The sequence below is a fragment of the Heteronotia binoei genome, chromosome 17 (genome assembly GCF_032191835.1).
Source record: "Heteronotia binoei isolate CCM8104 ecotype False Entrance Well chromosome 17, APGP_CSIRO_Hbin_v1, whole genome shotgun sequence".
In the NCBI taxonomy this organism is placed as follows: Eukaryota; Metazoa; Chordata; class Lepidosauria; order Squamata; family Gekkonidae; genus Heteronotia; species Heteronotia binoei.
In genome coordinates this window covers 33,629,887-33,651,042 of record NC_083239.1, presented here as the reverse complement: position 1 = coordinate 33,651,042, position 21,156 = coordinate 33,629,887, and the positions used below count along the sequence as shown (strand labels likewise).

The 21,156-nt window shown below is 47.7% G+C and overlaps 1 pseudogene; it reads left to right on the top strand.

Annotated features, from left to right (window-relative positions):
* The first annotated feature begins 1,067 nt into the window (after positions 1 to 1,067).
* Positions 1,068 to 20,937, top strand: LOC132586485 (sulfotransferase 2B1-like; annotated as a pseudogene).
* The last annotated feature ends 219 nt before the right edge of the window (positions 20,938 to 21,156 follow it).

Here is a 21,156-nt window from a genome sequence, read left to right as displayed (position 1 = left end):
ATTGGTTAAAGCATACATCCAATCAGGTGTCGCCATGGACTCACCATTGGTCCAGCCGATGTCCAGCCTTCTTGGTCATCAGCGGAACCTCCCATTACCCCTCCCAGTCACCTCCTATCCCCTCAGGACTGAGGTGACCCTATATAACCTGTGGACTAGCTACCCACAGGTGTGTTCTCTATTCAGCAACCCCCATATCCCGCTGTATAGATCCATCCCCGATTCCTGATCAGTTTCGGGTCCATCCCCCATTCCCTCATTCGTCGCCATCGGAGTCTTCCTTGGAGTCTGCGAGAGGTAGTATAACCCTGTATGTTCATCCTTATATGTACCCCTATCGATCTCTCTATATTTCTTTAGATCTGTGTGAATGTGTGATTGTTTTGTACCTTGTGTGGAAGAACTATTGTTTCAAATAAATTACAATTGGTTTTTATTAAATTAGAGTCCAGTTTATTGAGCATCACTCTCTGAATGGTTGAGCCTGGTATACATAGATAACAAAGATTCCTATTAAAGCCAAGTGTCCATTAAACTAATTCCCCAACCTTGTTTTGAGGGCATTTTGGCTAACATGTGATGGAGCTCTTTGAACTCTCCCCAGCTGCAACAGAGTGCGTTGAAAATGTAGATATTAGTATTTAGGGGGATTGCCTAGTCAGTCTGCATACCGGTTGTATCAACTTGGTTACCTATTTTATATTATTATATACTTCCTTTCTGTAACTTTGCTATATGATAACTAACTAAATGAATCCTGCCTGAACACAGTCCTCACAGCCATCTTATTGGGCAAAAGATCTCTGCTTTCCACTCCTGCACAAACATGCAAGCTAATTACCCATGACAGTCTGAACCCATGGTCAGGTGTTGGGGGGGGGAGGCAGGTTATCAAGGGTCATCTTTCTGTCGACTTTCAGGCACACAAAGTTCTTTGGACATTGGCTATGCCATTGATTGGAGGCTGCAAGAAGCATTGAACTTGAGGCCACTCAACCTCATCCTCTGATCAAGGATAAGAAAAACAAACAGAGGAATAGCGATTTGTGGAGGCGAGCAGCTGGGAGAGAGAACCGAGCCGGATTCGAAAGCTGAGCAGGGGCCCTGGTTTGACTGTGGAGGAAGACTAACCATAACGGTGTCCAGCAGCTGGTGGGGAAAAAATTGCTTTATCTATGCCTCTGTCTGTCAGTCTGTCTATCTAGTGGGGAATTGATTGCTTGAGCAGGCTATCTATCTTTTTTTGCAATCCTGTAAGAAAACTTTGATCAGCTCTCAGCATTCCATCTCACAACATCAATTTATTTATTAAACTATCTGTTGTCAGGGGCACTGTCACACAGTCCGCATAAAGGGCTTTCAATCCTCTTCCCATACACTTTGCGACCGGAATTTTCTGTAAGGAATAACCAAATCCACATGCAAATGATGACTCAAAGTGTGTGTGAAAGCACTTGTCCTTCCTTGATAGAAAATAAGTTGCAAAATGATTTATAGGTGGCATTTAACTCCTTGGAGCTTGGCAAAGATCTATAATACAGTGAATAATAAGTGCGGCTTTTGTGGAGTAGGACAGGCAGACTTTGGTTGTGATGGACTGTCTATCACAGCGTTGGACATGCAAATGTGCCTCCCGTTACTGGAAGCAAGTGGTGAGAGGTTTATATAAACTGGGTTGGGAAAGCACATGACCCACAGGTCAGTGCCATTACGGCTATCTTATGTGCCTAATATCCCTAGAGATCTTCAGATGGGAGCCTTACACATGGTTACTGCTGCCCAATTGGTTAGCCCAGCTTAACCTGGGCTTGTCAAAGTTTGGGAGCTAAGCAGGGTTGGTCGTGGGGAGTACTTGGATTGGAGACTACCAAAGAAGACGGGGGGGGGGGGGTTGCTATGCAAAGGAAAGCAAAGGCAAACCTCTCCTTGTCTTTTGCTTGGAACACCCCATGGATAGGGTTGCTAGCCACCAGGTGGGACCAGTTCCTCTCCAGGATACAGAGATTAGTTCCGCTGGAGAAAAGGGATGCTTTGGAGGGTGGGCTCTATGGCACTGTACCCCACTGGGGTCCCTGTCCTCCCCAGACCCATCCCCAAATCTCCAGGAGTTTCCCAACCTGGATCTGGCAGCCTTACCCTGGCAGCCATTCCCTGCTGGTGGCCAGGGTGACCAGGCAAGCCTAAATTGCCATGAATTGTTTCTGACTCGACAACAAATTATTTTTCTTCAGATTGTTCTTTGCCAGGAAATGGAAGGAAATGAATGCACTCAGGATTCAAGATGGTGGAAGCTGAACTCAATATGGCACTTTTTAAAAGAACACAAGATCTTTAGGCTAGGGTGTGTTGGAGGGGTAGGAGGGATGCTGGTGGAAGAACTGGGATGTGAAAGGGAACAGTAGCAAAGATACTGAAGTGATTCTTAGAATCATAGAGTCACAGAATTGGAAGGGATCTCCAGGGCCATCTAGTCCAACCCCCTGCACAATGCAGGAATTTCAGAAATACCTCCTCTCCACATAGGCTTCCCAATCCCCAGGTCCCAGCGGGGGATCCCCCGTTTTTACAGGCTCCCCCCCCACACCAGCTGGCCGGCGGGGAAGCCCCACCCCCACAGTCAACATGCAGTTTTAGAGCTCCTGCAGGTTTAGAAACCTGCAAACAGGTCCGTTTTAAAATGTGTTCCTTTAAGGCTGAGCAGAAAGCAGGAAGGGCTTCATGGGAAAGGGTCAGTAACAGTTTCCACAGAGAATGGCCCCTCCCTTTGTTTTGGTTTCGTTTTCAGACCAAGTAAAGTTGTGCAGGAACAAGACCTAGTAAGTATTTGTGTGTGAGAGAGAGGGAGGGGGCAGGGGATTCCCTGGTTTGGAGGCCCTCCCCCCGCTTTAGAAAGGGGGGGAGGGAAATGTCTACTGGACACTCTATTATTCCCTATGGAGAACAATTCCCATAGGGAATAATGGGGAATTGAACTGCGGGTATTGGGGGCTCTGGGGGTGCTATTTGTTTAGGTAAAGGCACCCAATTTTTAGTATAGCATCTAATGCCTCTCCCTAAAATACCTGCCAAGTTTCAAAATGATTGGACCAGAGGGTCCAATTCTATGAGCCCCAAAAGATGGTGTCCCATTCATTATTTCCTATGGAAGGAAGGCATTTAAAAAGGTGTGCTGTCCCTTTAAATGTGATGGCCAGAACTCCCTTGGAGTTCAATTATGCTTGTCACACCCTTGTTCCTGGCTCCACCCCCAAAGTCTCCTGGCTCCGCCCCCAAAGTCCACAGATATTTCTTGAATTGGACTTGGCAGTCCTATCTCCACACCCCCAGTGGCCTCCGTTCTATGCCCAAAACCTCCAGGATCCCTGGCCAAACTGGCCTGGAGAAAATTGCTTCCTGATTGCACAGTGGCGATCAGCATTTCCCTGGGCGTGTAAGAAGGGGCCATGAGAACTAAGTACTGATGCAACACTTCCTTCCCTCCCTTTCATGATCTGCCTAAGTTCACAATTTAAGTTTAAGTTTATTTCAATTTATATCCTGCCCTTCCCACCGAAGTGGCTCAGGGCGGCTCACAGCACATAAAATCTAACATAAAATTATTGAATTTAAAACATTTTACACAGTTAAAACAGTAAAAAACATATAACAGTGGTCTATTAAAACTACACTCAGTTTCCAATGCCAGTTAGTTATAAGCCAGCCAGAAGAGGGCTGTCTTACAGGCCCTGCAGAACTGGGCAAGGTCCCGCAGGGCCCTCACCTCTTCCGGCAGCTGGTTCCACCAGAAAGGGGCCGTTAAAGAGAAAGCCCTGTCCCTGGTAGATTTCAGGCGGGCTTCCTTTGGCCCGGGGATAACGAGCAAATTTTGAGATCCCGATCTCAGTACTCTCTGGGGAACATGTGGGGAGAGACGGTCCCTAAGGTAGGCAGGTCCTAGGCCATATAGGGCTTTCAAGGTAATAACCAGCACCTTGTACCGAACTCGGTATATTATTGGCAGCCAGTGCAGAATCCAGAGCCCCGGCTGAATGTGCTCCCATCTTGGGAGCCCCAATAACAACTGGGCAGCGGCATTCTGCACTAACTGCAACTTCCGGGTTCGGCACAAGGGCAGCCCCATGTAGAGGGCATTGCAGTAGTCCAACCTCGAGGTGACCGTTGCTTGGATCACTGTTGCTAGATCATCATGCTCCAGGAAAGGGGCCAACTGCCTCACCCACCTAAGATGAAAGAATGCGGACTTAGCAGTGGCTGCTATCTGAGCCTCCATCGTTAAGGAAGGCTCCAATAGTAACCCCAGGCTCTTGACCTTGTGTGTCGCTGTCAACGGCGCATCTTCAAAAACTGGCAGGGGGATTTCCCCTCCCGGACCCCGACGACCCAAGCAAAGGACCTCTGTCTTCGCTGGATTTAGCCTCAGCCCTCTCAGCCTGAGCCACCCAGCCACGGTCTGTAACGCCCAGTCCAAATTTTCTGGGGCGCAGGCCGGCTGGCTGTCCATAAGCAGATATTGCTGGATGTCATCAGCATACTGGTGACAACCCAGCCCATACTTTTGGGCAATCTGGGCAAGGGGGCGCATATAGATGTTAAATAACGTCGGAGAGAGGACCGCCCCTTGAGGCACTCCGCAATCAAGCGTGTGTCTCCTGGACAGTTCACCCCCAATCGCGACCCTTTGTCCCCAACCCTCAAGGAAAGAGGAAAGCCATTGTAAGGCCAACCCCTGAATCCCCGCGTTGGCGAGGTGGCAGGTCAGTAACCGATGGTCGACCGTATCGAACGCTGCCGATAGGTCCAACAACATCAGCACCGCCGAGCCGCTCCGATCCAGATGCCAATAATCAGCATTGCTTTATTGAAAGGGAAGTGATAGAGGTGAACATATGGTTGTCAGTCTCCAGGTGGGGCCTGGAGACCTCCTGCTTTTACAACTGATCTCCAGCTGGCGGTGATCAGCTCCCTTGGAGAAAATGGCTGCTTGGAAGGGTGGACTCTATGGCATTGTACCATGCTGAGGTCCCTGCCCTCCCCAAACCCCGCCCTCTCATAGATCCACCCTCAAAGTCTCCAACAAAGACCTAGCAGCCCTTGGGCAACCTGAATGTGAACTATGTGCAGAATAACGCTAATGTGTTAAAACAGCTATGCAGGGTGTTCCTGTGCATATTGATCACTGATTGTTGTGAAAACTTGCATGTGCTGCTTCTGGTTCTGGAGTCATAGTTTGGCAACCCTTGCTTTATAGACTTCCAAGATACAAATAGGAACCAAACTGAGGAAGAAGCAGGCCTCAGATTCATCAGGAGCTCACAGGAGCACAGCTCCTGAACCTTTCTGATGGTTCCCCCTCCTCCTCTCCATCTACCTTGTCCATTGAATAGTAGGTGCAGCTGCATAACAATCCCTGGATTAGGAGAGCAGGCAGCCAGCCAGCCACCAGGAACTTTGCCATGCCCCCAGCAGAACTCATTAATCTCTGGAGAAGCCCATACCACCCTTTCTCCACTTCTTATGTGATTTTGGGCAGCGGGTGACTTGCTGGCCTTTTGACCCACATATGGATCTCTAGCTAGCCCAAGCAGGCCTCCCTAGCCCAGGGCTCTCCTTTTTTCTTTTGGGTTGCTTTTGGCTGGGGGGGGGGTCATATGCTAATGAGTCATGCTAATGAGACCCACCACCTATTTTTCTACAAAACGACCCCTGGGAACAAGCCTAAGGATTCCACCATCTAACTTCCCTTCTTAATCTTTTCTCTCATGACAGTGTTTTGATGTCATCAGCAACGTACCTCAACTACAAGGGGGTCCCTTTCCCCACATATATTTTCTCAGAAGAAGGTCTCGACTTTACAGAAAATAAATTCCAGATACTGGATGATGATACGATTATTGCTGCTTGCCTCAAATCAGGTAGGAAAAAAAAAGGGAAGAAAGGAGAACCACAGCTGAGGGCCAGATAGAGGGAAGCACTTCTTGAAATGATTTTTTGGGGGGAAAATGATAGACAAAGAGAGAGAAGAAAGAGAACGTCATGTCCAAGGCTTTTTTTGAGCAGGAATGCACAGGAACACAGGTGGCTTCAGGAGGTGTCCCACTGGGCTTTTTCTACAAAGAAAGCCCTGGTCATGTCTATCAAACCTCCCCTGCCCTGAGGCTGCTTGTGGAAAAGGGCGGAATAAAAATTAACAAAAACTATTTTTTTTTTTTTTAAAAAAAATGCCCTTCCAAAGCAAAAATACTTTGTATTCAGGGCTTCTTTTTTTCCGGGAAAAAGAGATTCCAAAACTCTCAAATGAAGGAAGAACACACAGGTGCCCCTCAAGAACTTTAAAATATTTTTTTGAGAATTTTGTTTCCGTAAAAAGGTTCCAGAGCTCCGTTCCACCCCATTCCCCTAGACAAAAAGCCCTGCTTGTATTGCAACACTGGCAAGATAGAAGTCTGCCTCCAATAAATCAATAGAAGACCTTAGAACTCAATCAATATTTGAACACATGCCACAGAGGTGGCAATTTCGCATGGACTTAGTTTTAGATATTTGGGAACTGTTTATAGAAGCTAGTGTGTATTTTTGTCTTTATGTGTGTATGTATGTACACTAGGGTTGCCAAGTCCAATTCAAGAAATATTTGGGGACTTGGGGGTGGAGCCAGGAGAAAGGTTGTGACAAGCATAACTGAACGCCAAAGGGAGTTCTGGCCATCACACTTAAAGGAACTACATGCCTTTTCAATACCTTCCCTCCTTTGGAAATAATGAAGGATAGGGGCACCTTTTAAAACTTGGAGGGTATTTTGGGGAGAGGCACTGGACATTATGCTGCCAATTTGGTGCCTCTACCTCAAAAAGCAGCCCCTCCAGAACCCCAGATACCTGTGAATCAATTCTCTATGATACCCTATGGGAATCGGTCTGCATAGGGAATAATGGAGTGCCCAGCAGACATTTCCCTCCCCCCCACAACTTTCTGATGACCTTGAAGTGAGGGGAAGGCCTCCAAACCGGGGGATCCCCTGCCCCCATATGGGCATTGGCAACCCTAATCTACACACACACACACACACAGGGCTTTTTTTGAGCAGGAATGCACAGGAATGCAGTTCTGGCTGGCTTGGCACCTGGGGGTGTGGCCTAATATGCAAATTTGCTTTTGCTGGGCTTTTTCTACAAAAAGAGTCCTGTGTGAAACAATGGTGATATCAGAGGGTGCGGCCTAATATGCAAACAAGTTCCTGTTAGGCTTTTTAAAAAACAAAACAAAAAAGCTTCCCCCTCTCTCTGTATCTCCCCCCCCCCTTTTATGAAAGAAAATGAAAAGGATTTTTAAAAAAAGGCTTCAGGCTCTCTAGTGCACATTTCAGCCCCACCCTTCCTCTAAGAACCCAAGGGTGGGCTAAGTGGATCCCCCTTTCCCGTTTTGTCTTCAAAACAAGCTTGCCCGGGAGGCACTGTTGAGAGTATGTCTCTAGTCCAAGGTCTCCCAGCAAGCTTCATGGCAAAGGGGGTCTCTGAGCTCACAGGTCTTCTAACCCTCATATTACCCTTATTATTTATTTCAGATAATTGATATTCTGCCCTTTCCCAGATGGGTTCAGGGCGGATAAGGTTGCCAAGTCCCTCGCAGCCTCAGGCAGGGGACTCTCTATTTTAATCTATTGTACCATTCCTCCCAAATGGCTAGAGTGTCCAGGAAAACCATAGAGTTTTTCCGGAAATGCCTAGAGTGGCTGTCGTGCAACGTTACCAGCATGATAATGTCACTTCCAGGTGATGTCACCACACCAGCAATGTCGAAGTTTCCCCCTCTGGCCCAATGTGGTGGCCCCATCCCCCCTATGTGGCACCTCTCTCACCCACCAGTGAAGCACCAGCTCCCAGGACTCTTTCAAGGCCACCTCACCCTTGCTGATCACCTGATCAGCGGGAAAAGCATCGCCAAGGCCGAGCGGCTAAAAAAGCACCCACTAGGGGTTCCAAACCCCCGCTGGGGGCGGGAGATCTCCCGCTTTGAGTTCCCATCCCCTGCTTTCCAAAAATCAGCTGGTGGGGGACAATATGGCAGCCATTTGTGACACTCTAGGATTCATCTCTATGGTACAGTACAATAGAGATGAAGGCTAGAGTACCACAGCCGGAGGACCCACACCATATGCTATGTTCCTTCCCCTGATTTCCCCAATTGGCGCCAGTGCTCTGTTCTGTGATTGACGGGGGCTCTAAAAAGCGGTCTCTGCTAGGCTTGTTCCTCCTTACCAGGAAACCAGCCGGGTTGGGAAGAACTGGTGTAGCTGAGATAAGTGCTGAAGAGTGGGGGGGGGGGAGCCTCTCGCTGGTGCTGCCAGCCAAGGGGGGGGGGGGCTCTAGCTAGTGCTGCCGGCTGAAGAGAAGTCCCAGGGTGAGACGAGCGCAGTTGGGGTGGGTGCGGGCTGGCAAGCCCTTGCCTGCCCGCAAGGAAGAGCTCCCATAGCTGAGACAAGGAGAGTGGGGAGGTTGGGGACCGGGAGGTGGGAAGGCAGACTCTTGCCAGTGCCGTCAGCTGGGAAGAGCTCAGGGCTCCCTCTCCCGCTGCACTAACAGGGCGGGCTTCGTTTTGCTGTCCGGGGAAGATATGCTAAGGCATGGTGCGGTCCTTTTGCTGGCAGGCAGCTTCGTTCAGGAACTGGGAGGGGAGCTGACCTGTGGCCATGCTCTGTGGAATGTGTATGTGTGTGTGTGTGGGGGGGGGTTACTTGTTTGTAGGGTTGCCAAGTCCAATTCAAGAAATATCTGGGGCCTTTGGGGGTGGAGCCAGGAGACATTAGGGGCAGAGCCAGGAGCAAGGGTGTGACAAGCATAAATGAACTCCAAAGGGAGTTCTGGCCATCACATTTAAAGGGACGGCACACCTTTTCAATTTCTTCCTTTCATAGGAAATAACAAAGGATAGGGGCACCTTCTTTTGGGGCTCATAGAATTGGACCCCCTGGTCCAATCTTTTTGAAACTTGGGGGGTATTTTGGGGAGAGGCACTAGATGCTATACTGAAAATTTGGTGCCTCTACCCCAAAAAACAGCCCCCCCCCAGAGTCCCATATACCCGCAGATCAATTCTTCATGATTTTCTATGGTAATAAATCTCCATAGGGAATAATAGAGTTCCCAGGAGACATTTCCCTCCCCTCCCCGCGCTTTCTGACGACCCTGAAGCGGGGGGAGGGTCTCCAAACTGGGGGAACCCCTGCCCCCACCTGGGGATTGGCAACCCTACTTGTTTGCCAATGCCTGCACTTCGCATTGGGGGGCCCTGGCCGAAGCTGCACTTTACTTCTGGGGAGAGGATACTGGCATGGGCCCGCCTGCCGCAGCTGGCCCCTCCACTCGCCCAGAAAACTGTCTGTTGCTTGCCTATGTGAGAGGAGAAGGCAAGAGGAGGCAGCTGGTGCCGGCGGCGGCTGAGCCTGCAATAGTTTAACCAAGTTGCTAGAGAGGGAGCAAAGGCAGCTCTAGAGCATGGCCCAGGAGATGAGGGGGGAGGAACAGCCTGTGGAAAGTGGTGCAACTCTTGTCCCTGTTGCCCCAACATAACTCTGGAAACCAGCGGAAAGCCAGGCATCGGTCTTCCCTGCTTCTAAACAATCACAGCCTCTTAAATAAAACTTCGTTGATCTTAAAGGTGATGCTGGACTCTTACTTTGTTCTCGTCAGTTTGTTACTTGACAGTATTTCTCTCTCCTCGAGCGCGAAAGTTGGAGCGGGGGAGCCAGCACTTCACCAGGTGGGAGAGAGGGAGGAGGGGGAGGCACTGTGGAGTGGGGTGGGAGATCAGGGGCTGCCAGAGCAGCAGCGGCAGGGAGAGCCGGGCCACCAGGAGGGGCCATACAGGTGGAAGGGTTTTTTTGATGGAGTGGCCGGACCCCCAGCCTCTTCCCCCCCTGTGGCTACGGGCCTAACATTATGGCATCATATCCCACTGAAGTCCATCCCCTCTCCTGGGTCTGGCAACCCTACTTGGTAGGGGACCCTTGTTGTCGAGTGTTTGACTAAATAGATGTGCAAAGAGGTCCAGCTATTTTCTAAATTGTGAGCAATTCATTAGTTCAAGGAAGAGGTTCAAGGCAAGAGGTTCTCGTTGCAGAACAAAAATAGTTGAGGGGAAGAAGAGGCAATCCTGTGATGTGTGTGGGGGTTGCTCCCTTGTAGGTACCATTTGGATGTCCGAGATCTTGGGCTTGATCCGGCATGATGGGGATCCTTCATGGGTACAGAGTGCGATAGTGTGGGACCGAATAGCCTGGATTGAGACTCCTCGAGGCTTGAAGCTTGCCTCACAACTTTCTCTTAGCTAGTCACCTGCCATTCCATCTATTCCCCAAGTCTTTTCGCCACTCCAAAGCCAAGGTAAGGTAAGGGACATTGGCATGGGCGTTGTTTTCTTGGGTGCTGTGAAGAAATGCATTTTTTTTCTGGGAGGTTTGCATTGAGTAAAACCTCCATTTTGTGTTTTCCCCCCCTCTGGGCAGAGAACAGGCAGAGTCAGGGAAGTCAGTGCAATTGCTCTCCAGACTTACCTTCCTACAAACACTAATCGGATAAAGGGATGGTCAAGATTCCCTCTTCTCTCCCCTTCAAGCAGGGGACAGAGATTCGGAGGCATTAAATGCTACAGAGTCTTCAGGAAAGAGAATTGACTGGATGTGACCTGGTCAGAAAAGAAGAAAACAAAATTCCTGGGAGCCAGGAGGAGAGTCCTTTTTCTTTGGGTGCTGAGTCCAGAAGAGCAGAGGCAGATCTCTCCACTGAGTAGGCTTCAATGAAAACTCTATAGGAACCTGTAACTCCTAAGCTAAAGAGCCTGTCTTATGTTTTTACATGTATAAAAGGAACAGAGGATTAGTGTTTTACCCATTTCTTTTGGAAGTCCCTGCTCAGTCTGGTGCTATGCTAAAAGTATGCTTGTAAACATTTTCTTTTTAATAAATAACGTTTAACTTTTGATGCCGAGAGTGGTTCTCTGTATTACATAGATCACCACTATCTTGTACACACTATTTTAAATGGAGTGCTGGGGGAAGGCACGCAGTTGGCAAGTGGTTATTCCTCCAGGGATGCACAAGGCAGTAAATGGTCCCCATGGTGACCAGACACTGGGCAGCAGGAGACACAGAGGCAAGGCCTCAAAACTGGAAGGGAAGCTGGGAGCTCTGACGCTCCCAGCAGGCAATTTCTTACAAGTGGCAGTGGAGGGTTACCAGAGAGAAAGAAAAGCCTCTCCAGGTGTTGAGAAGAATCCTGAAAGGCAGGGCAGAACAGGGCCTACAAGCCAGAGCAGGCCCTTTCTGCCACAGGTGTGTACCAGACACACAAAGCACACAAAGCTAAAGCTTCAATCTTTGTGAGGACTGCCAGCTCTGGGCTGGGAAATTTCTGGAGATTTGAGGTTGAGGGCTGGGTTTATGAAGGGGAGGGTTGCCAATCTCCAGTTGGAGGCAGGGGATCCCCCGGTTTGGAGCCCCCCCTGCTTCAGGGTTATCAGAAAGCAGGGGGTGGGGAAAGAAATGTCTGCTGGCACTCCATTGTTCCCTATGGAGACCGATTCCCATGGGGAATAATGGAAAATTGATCTGAGGATATCTGGGGCTCTGGGGAAGAGCTGTTTTTTCAGGTAGAGGCACCAAATGTTCAGCATAGCATCTGTTGCCTCTCCTAAAAACACCCCCCCCCCAAGTTTCAAAAAGATTGGTCCAATTCTATGAGCCCCAAAAGAAGATGCCCCTATCCTTCATTATTTCCAAATGAAGGGAAGTTATTTAAAAGGCATGCAGTCCCTTTAAATGTGATGGCCAGAACTCCCTTTGGAGTTTGTCACATCCTTGTCTCCTGGCTCCACCCCCAAAGTCTCCTGGCTCCAACCCCAATGTCCCCAGATATTTCTTGAGTCAGACCTGGTAACCCTAGGAGGGACCTTTGTGGCAAGCCAGCTCCAGATTTTGGGGGGCCTTGGGCAGAGAGTTCCTGGGGGCCCCCTTCACAGCCACTCACCCCTGCGTCTCAGCACCTGCCTCTGCATCCTTTACCTGCCCTGCACTCATGCTCTCCCACTGCCTTAGCTTAGAGCCATGTCGTCTGCACTGCCTGCAGCTCTTTCCCTGGTTGCACTGAGCAGCGTGTGCAGTTGGGTGCAGGAGTGGTGGTAGGGTTGCCAACCTGCTGGTGGATCTCGGGATTACAACTGATCTCCAAGCATTCGAGATCAGTTCACCTGGAGAAAATGGCTGCTTTGGGAGTTGGACTCAGCGGCATTGAAGTCCTCCCCTCTCCAAACCTTGCCCTCCTCTGAGCTCCACCCACTACGTCCCAGCCCAGAGTTGGCAGCCCCAGTCATGGAGGATTCAAGAGTAAGCTGGTGATATGGTTGCCAGCCTCCAGGTGGATCCTAGAGATCTTCTGGAATTACAACTGATCAGGCAATGGAGATCAGTTCCCCTGGAGAAAATGACCACTTTCCAGGGAAATCTCAATAACCTTATACCCCACTGAGGTCCCGCCCCTTCCCAAGCTCCTCCCTCCCCAGGCTCCATCCCCCAAATCCCCAGGTATTTCCCAACCCAGAGTTGGCAACCCTAGCAGGCAGGGAAAGGACTGGCAGCCATGGGCCCTGCCAGAATCTCTGGGCCCAGGCAACTGCCTGACATCAGCGCCTGCTCTGCCTGGATCAGCTGGCCAGTGGTAGGAAGACAGTGGGGAACACTGGTTAGAGGTCTACTTTCAGTACTGAAGAACAAACCAAACTCCAACTGCACCTGAAGAATAAGTGTGTGTAATGAAACCCACTGTATGGCATGGTGTGTGCTTGGTCTTCCCTAAATTCTGCCCTTTCCGTTTGTTGTAGTGGTTAAGTGTGCGGACTCTTTATCTGGGAGAACCGGGTTTGATTCCCCAGTTCTTCATTTGCAACTTCTGGAATGGTCTTGGGTCAGCCATAGCTCTCACAGAGCTGTCCTTGAAAAGGCAGCTGCTGGGAGAGCTCTCTCAGCCCCACCTACCTCACAGGGTGTTTGTTGTGGGGGAGGAAGATAAAGAAGATTGTGAGCCACTCTGAGATTCAGAGCAGATGCCGGGTTCGATACAAATCCAATGTCTTCTTCTTCCCACAGGTAATCTACACGGTGCGTGATCCCAGAGATGTGCTTGTCTCACATTATCACTTTGCCAAGGTTTTAAAAATTCTGAAGGACCCTGGTACTGTGGAGGAGTTCCTGGAGACGTTCCTGACCGGGAATGGTATGGAAATGGCCAATCTAGATCACTTTCTCTGCTGGTATTATATTAGACCCAAGCTCAGCTGTCTCAGTGAAGTCCTATTCTTGAGCAGAACAGTAGCTGTGACACAGCTTCTAAAGGAGGGGTCATTAATTAACCTTCCTTGGGAGGTGGTGGGCTCTCCTTCCTTGGAGGTTTTTAAACAGAGGCTAGATGGCCATCTGACAGCAATGCAGATCCTGCGAATTTAGGGGGAAGTACTCGTGAATTTCCTGCATTGCGCAGGGGGTTGGACTAGATGACCCTGGAGGTCCCTTCCATCTCTATGATTCTATGAATGAGAAATACTTCTACGTAATGAATAATATCCCAGGTTACTTATCCCCATCCAAGAGGGACCTGGAATTACAACTTATCTCCAGAATGCAGGGATCAGTCCCCTTGGAGAAAATAGATGCTTTGGGTGGTGCACTCTATGGGATTGCACCCCACGGAGATTTCTGTCTTCCACAGGCTCCATGTTGACATATTCTGTTTAGTCCTAGAAACATGTCATGGATTAGGGTTCTGTGATTGTGGAATTCTAAGAGAACTAGAAATGAGGTTATCAGCTGAGTATCGCACAGAAAAATCCTACAAAATCAAAGATTTGTTGTAATTTTTTTTTTAAAAAAAACAATCCTGAGCAGATAGTCTCCTGCTCTTTTCCTGGCTCTGAGGGGATGCATGAGCTACTCTACAGCAGCTGGTAAAACTACTGGCAGGGCCGGTTCTACCGTTAGGCAAACTAAGGTGATTGCCCAGGGCACTGGCCTTCTCGGGGTGCCAAATTGGGCAACCCCAATGTGACTCAGTGACGTTATCAGTGCAGGAGGGCACCAGACGTTAGCCTTACCTAGGGTGCAAGATAGTCTAGGGCCGGCCCTGACTACTGGTAATTTATGAGCCTACTGTTGGACACCCAGGCTCTAGAGGACTGTACTGTATGTAGATAGCTTGATTGTCCAGAGGAAGCCTGTGGAGCAGGGGTGTTAAACTCATTTGTTATGAAGGTCAGATTTGACATAAATGAGACATTGTTGGGCCAGGCCATGTCAGGTTGGGCCGAGTCGTGTTGGGCCGGGCCATGTGTGTACCTATTTAAGATTAGTAGCAGAGATTTAAATTTTATAAAGAACACAGACAAACACACACACACATTTTTAAAACTTAAAACATGCTTAAAATGTTAGCACTCATTGGTCTTAAATATGCTTTCTTTGTATTTCTCCCAAGGGATCCAGGGACCTGGGCAAAGGAAGCTCTGGTTCTTTCCTTCCTTCCCTGGGGGATGAGGAGGGGGTGGAGCCTCTGCCAATAGATGGAAGAGAAGCTTGGCTTAGTAGCTCTGCTGTGCAATTGAGAGATCCTGGCAAAGCAAGCTATTCCTCCCTTCCTCCTCAAGGGAGGAACCTCAACCAGTGGAGAAAATAGAGGTTTTGCTTTATAGCTCTGCTGTGCAATTGAGCAAGCCTTGCAAAGCAAGCTGTTATGCAGAAGGAAACAAGATATAGGGAGAAGGAAACAGATGACAGCCATTTGCTCGGGGGCCTGATAGGAGCCCTCTGAGGGCCTGATTTGGCCCCCGAACTGCATGTTTGACACCCCTATATGTGGAGGTTCTGGAAGGCTGTGATTTTGCCAGGCTTCTGTGTTGCTGTTATTTTATTTCTCTGCCACATTTTTGTCCTGCTCTTTTTCCAAAAGCCAACTTGATGTCAGTGGAGTTCTCTTAATTTATCCTTCTCAGATCCTTCTGGGTTGGTGAAAGCCATAAGAATAGGGAAAAAGGAGACTTTCGGGATCCGTCATCTTGGCTTCAGAGTTGCCTGCAGATCTTCTCCCTGCGGCAACTCTGAGTCTGGCCGTTGGAGGGAAAACCTGGAGGGCTTTTTCTTCAGCATGGGAATTCACGGGGGGGGGGGGGGTCAGCAGCAACTGCACTCTGTGCTCGTTGTGCGTCCTGAAGCTTTGCGGCCATGAAAGCTGATATCAGCAGAAAAAGAAGAACTCCCGACCGCTTTTATGCTTTCACTTTCCCCAGTACATCTTTGAAGCAACATTTTTCCACTTCTAAAGCGATGACTCTACTTAACAAGTAGGTGTTTTTTTCTAACTCTACCCCCCCCCCCCCCCGATGGGTCACTCTGCATAATGACAAAAGACTAGCTCAAAGATCAGCTCAAAAGGCCTCGAAACGCTACGAGCAGTCTTAACTATTTAAACTGGATTGAATATAATTATTAAAATTGACCTGGACTTTAATTGGATATATATCAAAGAGATTATCAATAATTTGCAATACAATCTGAACACAAAGGAGATATGCAGAAAAGAGCTCTGTCTCTATTACCTGACTGTAACTGAAAAAATGTCTTCTAAAACTTCAGTTGAAGCTGTTGTAGAACGGGGACTAACAGGAGAGAAGCGAAAGTACAATCTAGTCTAAGAAATTGAGTTTTGAGTTTATAATCTGATTTAAGAGACTGAGTTTTGATATGATACCATTTAATGAAATGGCACATGAAAAAGATATTTGCCCAAATCTCATATCTTTGAAGGAAGGTTTTATCTCATTTATGCAACTTCTTAGAGATTATTTTATGCTGACAGCTAATGATTTGAGGGAAGAAGATCTGACAGCTAATGAAATGGTAAATCTACAGGGGTCCAGTACTAAAGAGAGTGAATTGATGGCAGTGCAAGTTGAAGGGGGAACTGTTACAATGCGAAACAAACAAAGGAAAAATAAGATGGTCTCTTCTGATGCACTTTCAAAACTAGCCTGGAAGTTAAGCTGCAGTAAAATCAAGTGGAGAAGGAAAAATGGCAATGAATTCTTCCCCCTGTGGTTGAGGGGGCAGGCCATGTTGAGAAAAGCTGCACTTCAATCAATAAATTTGGATTTGGAAGGCCATTCGGAAAAAGGATTTTGGATTTTTTGCTTCTGCTTTGGTGAATGGCTGAACAAGGAACTCTGACTAAGAAGTGAAAGGTGATACCAAAAGATAAACTGTGGATAAATGGGCTGCCTCGGGTACAATTTGGGTGCAGAAATCAAAGGAACTTAAAAGTTTTTAATCTTTGGGAAGAAGGACTCTGGAATCTGGGTTCTTTTTTTTTTTTTCTTTTCCTGGTGAATAAGTAAACATGTAACCTACCCATTAATAATGAACAGATGTTAAACTTTAAAAGAATAAGAGAGATCTTGAAGAAGTGATGTTAATGAGCGTAGTTAACATAATTCTCTATATAGTAGAAGTATTGACAGTTTGCCTATTTAGTGAGACTGCTTCTAATGTAAGAATAGGATCAAGGGTGAAAAGGCAGATAGCATAACTGCTGTGGAATTTGGTAGACTTGGTAATTTGGCAGACTTTTAATATGTTAGCAGGAGAAATGGTTTAGACGGAGATAGACAAAGCATTCAGTTGTATTTGATGTATCTTGTGTAATTTGCTATGAACAAAGAAATAATTTTCATGTGCTTCTTTTAATAAGGATTTTGCTAAATCAACGACTTAATTTGTGCTTATCATAGGCGTAAGTTAAATTAGATAAATTTGACGTTGAGACAGTCTTGAAAGAAAAAATCTTTTTTATTAACTGGTTATACTTAATTTGTGTTTAAGAAGAACTGTTAAGATTTACATTGCTTCACTAGTTTAGTAAAAGAATTATTATTTTTTTTATTCTGGTAAAAGAAGAAAGGAAGGTAATATTTAAGGAGATTTTTATACTTGTAGGTAGAAATATTTGAGCATTTTATTGGGAGGTGGAATTATAATTGATATATTTGTACTGGTTTCTGTTTTTGTTTTTCCCACTCTGTAAAGGCCCCTTTTCCCTCTTTCCCCCTCTTTTTATGTATCTTCTGCAATGCTTCTTTTTTGTAGTTTAAATCAATAAAACTTTTTAAAAATCAAGAATAGGGAAAGGGTGAGATAAAACAGCAGGAAGCAAAAAGGCAGGTGTAAATGGACTGCTCTCATGTGGGAGGGAAGAAAGCAGCGGGATCGATGTGAGGTAGGTGGGGCTGAGAAAGCTCTTCCAGAAGCTGCCCTTTCAAGGGCAATTCCTACAAGAGCTATGGCTGACCCAAGGCAATTCCAGCAGGTGCAAGTGGAGGAGTGGGGAATCAAACCCAGTTCTCCCAGATAAGAGTCTGCACACTTACCACTGCATCAAACTGGCTCTGCTGGATCAGTCCAGTGGCCCATCCAGTCCAATACTCTGAATCACACAGTGGCCAAAACCCAGGTGCCATCAGGAGGTCCACCAGCAGGGCCAGAACTCCAGAAGCCCACTTACTGTGGCTCCCCAAGCACCAAGAATACAGAGCATCACTGCCCCAGACAGACTGTGTTCCATTTATACCTGGTGCCTAATAGCCACTGATGGACCTCTGTAAAAGCTCCAACGAGATCCTTCCAGGATGATGGACTGAGCATAACGTTGCCAACCTCCAGGTGGTGGAAAGAAATCTCCTGGGATTACAACTGATTTCCAGGTGACAGAGATCAGTTCCCCTAGAGAAAATGGGGACTTTGGCAAGTGGGCTCTATGACGCTATACCCCCTCCTCAGGCTCCACCTTCCAAATCACCAGGTGTTTCTTGCACCAGATATGGCAGCTCTAACAGGGCAACAGTGAGCTTCCGCTTGGTTAAGAGAGCCAGTTTGGAGAGGCTTGGTTGGAGAGTCAGTTTGGTGTAGTGGTTAAGTGTGCAGACTCTTATGTGGCAGAACCGGGTTTGATTCCCCACTCCTCCACTTGCAGCTGCTGGAATGGCCTTGGGTTAGCCATAGTTATTGCAGTTGTCCTTGAAAGGGCAGCTGCTGCGAGAGCCCCCTCAGCCCCCCCCCACCTCACAGGGTGTCTGTTGTGGGGGAAGAAGACAAAGGAGATTGTAAGCCACTCTGAGTCTCTGATTCAGAGAAGAAGGGTGGGGTATAAATCTACAGTTGTCTTCTTCTTAAATAAATCTATGAAGACAAGTTCGAATTTACCTCCTGATGGGGTCTGAATTGGTAGCGGTTCACCCAGAAAAAGATTTCAGTGTCATGGGGATAAGTCAGTGAAGATGTAGACTTTGAGTGTTGTAGCATACACTTTTCTAAAAGCAAATCCCATGCTAGAGCAAGAGTTGGGAAATAAAACTGCCCCCCAGTCTAGAATGGTTGATGTTATCCAACCTGCTCATGGATGCCACACTAAATAAATGTGCTGCCTCCTCGTGGCCATTTCGTTCCCTCACCCCCTTTGCTCTTCCAGTGATGTACGGTTCCTGGTTCGACCATGTGAAGGGTTGGATGAAGCTGAAGGACAGACCCAACTTCTTCTGGATCACCTATAATGAGCTGAAGCAGGTGTGTTCCTAACCCATCTTTACATGGGTGTGGGTATCTCAGCTTACAAAAATGTCTTCCTGTTTTGTTTTTATAATGTAGTGGGTCCAATGCAAGGAGGAGACGTGGTTGCAGTGATCATAGCTTTGTTTATTAGTTACTGCTGAACAGGCCCAACTATATACACTTCAAGGTTCCCACGCTAGGACGCCATTGGATCATTCAGACCAGCAAGGGGACCATGATTGGAGCAGGGCAGCAGGGATTTGGATCCTACTCTCCATTGTTCCTGAGTCCACAAGCTCCGGTCTTAAGGCTCCAATGAACCAGACAGGAACACTAGTAATAATATATACATTGGTCCACATACATACTTTTGGGAGCACATAGGGCTGGGTGCCTCTAAATGTGTACTGACTAGTTTTTTGCTAACTGCTTTTATTAAGATCCATGAGACCCTAAAAGTAGAGTGCCCCATATCATGTAGAGACTGGCTTTGCTTTTGTGAAGAAAATGCTTCCTCATTCATCCAGATATGGTATTCTGCATGTATCTCACAAACACATGAAACTGCCTTATACCCAGGGCTTTTTTTGTAGCAGGAACTCCTCTGCATATTAGGCCACACACCTCTGATGCAGCCAATCCTCCTGGAGCTTACAGGACTCTTAGTACAGGGCCTACTTTGAGCTCAAGGAGGATTGCCTACATCAAGGGGTGTGGCCTAATATGCAAAGGTGATCCTGCAACAAAAAAAGCCCTGCTTATACCCAATCAGGCCCTTGGTCCATCAAAGTCAATACCATCTGCTCAGACTGGCAGCAGCTCTCCAAGGTCTCAGGCAGAGGTCTTTTACATCATCTACTGCCAGATCCTTTAACGGGAAACATCAATTGAACCTGGTATCTTTGGCAAGCCAAGTGGATGCTCTGCCACTGAGCCACAGCCCCTGCTTTTCTAGCCTTTAAACTGGTTGTAGGCTTTTAACAGATGGTTTTGCTCTCCAGCATGTTTGGACAACAGCAACGGAGAAGTCAGCGCACGGGAACAGTCTTTCCAAATGCATGCTGTGCAACAGTACCAGTCTCCTCTGTATGCCTCTTGTTAAGAGAGATCTCTCACCCATGGCCTCTGCGTGGCCTCATTTTTGGCACTTCTGTCACCCCCCCCCCCAGGACCTGAGAGGCAGTGTGGAGAGGATCTGCCGCTTCCTAGGGAAGGAGCTCAATAGGCAGCAAATAGATGCTGTGGTGGAATATGCCTCCTTCCAGAAGATGAAAGATAATGGCATGTCTAATTTCACCTTCCTACCGGAGGACCTGATGGACCACAAACATGGGAAGTTCATGAGGAAAGGTAAAAGTGGCACAAGGGGTATCGGGAGCTTAGAGGTTCAATCAGCAGAGCTGTAGACCCTATGTTTTCACTAGGGTTGCGAGGTCTGATTCAGGAAATATTTGGGGACCTTGGAGGTGGAGCCAGGAGATATTGGGGTGGAGCCAGGAGCAAGGGTGTGACAAGCATGACTGAACACTGAACGGAGTTCTGGTCATCACATTTTAAGGGACCACACACCTTTTCAATGCCTTCCCTCCATTGGAAATAATGGAGCATCTTCTTTTGGGGCTCATAGAATTTGAAACAAGGCAAAAATCCCATTCAGCCTCAGAGACAGGAAAGGTTAATCACTGAAATAGCAGAGAATACTAAAGGTTGGTTTATTTGGATTTCCATCAGCCACAGTGTCTGAGAGGCTTTGAGACAGGTCTGCAGTCCAGGCACCAGTGTGTCAAAAAGTGGGAAGGGCAGTAGCCCCGCCTCCCCCATTGCCTGACCTCATTGGGAACCAGCGTGTATAAGCGTCATGTGGAAAGTTTTGGAAGTGAAGTTTCCACAGAGAGGGAGATTTTGATATGGAACGGAAATGCTTTCCAAAGGAGCAAGCACACACGTCAGTCAGAGCACGCTTTGAATCTCCTCTGAGGGAGATTGTTCATATGACTATGGAAGCCTCAAGGTTGTTGGGGGGGGGGGGGGGGCGGGGGGGCATTAATTTCTTGTTCTGGCAGTACCGCATCTCTCGAGCTACAAGTTTCTCTGGTGTTGTTCCAGGGATCTGTGGGGATTGGAAGAACCACCTGTCAGTCTCACAGAGAGAACACTTTGACCGTGTTTATCAGGAGAACATGCAGGGCGTGGGCGTGACGTTTCCATGGAAGTGAAGAATACCAGACTGTTCTCATGTTTGGCTCGCTGCTGCTGTTCTAATCTCCTTGACTGAGAAACTGGCTCACTGGGTCATTTGTGTTCCCTCAAGGTGGCATCAGATATAACAGATTCAGCAAAGAAAAGGCAGAACAGGTGCAGGATTCATACAGCAGATGGCAGCAGTGGGCAAAACATACCTGTATTTGAGCACCCAAAGTAATTTCCTTTAAATCATTTTTTTTTTAACCCTGTGGGCACCTTTGGAATTCTGACACAGCATGGTGGGCACAGGCTATAATGGCTGCCACAAAATGGCTGCC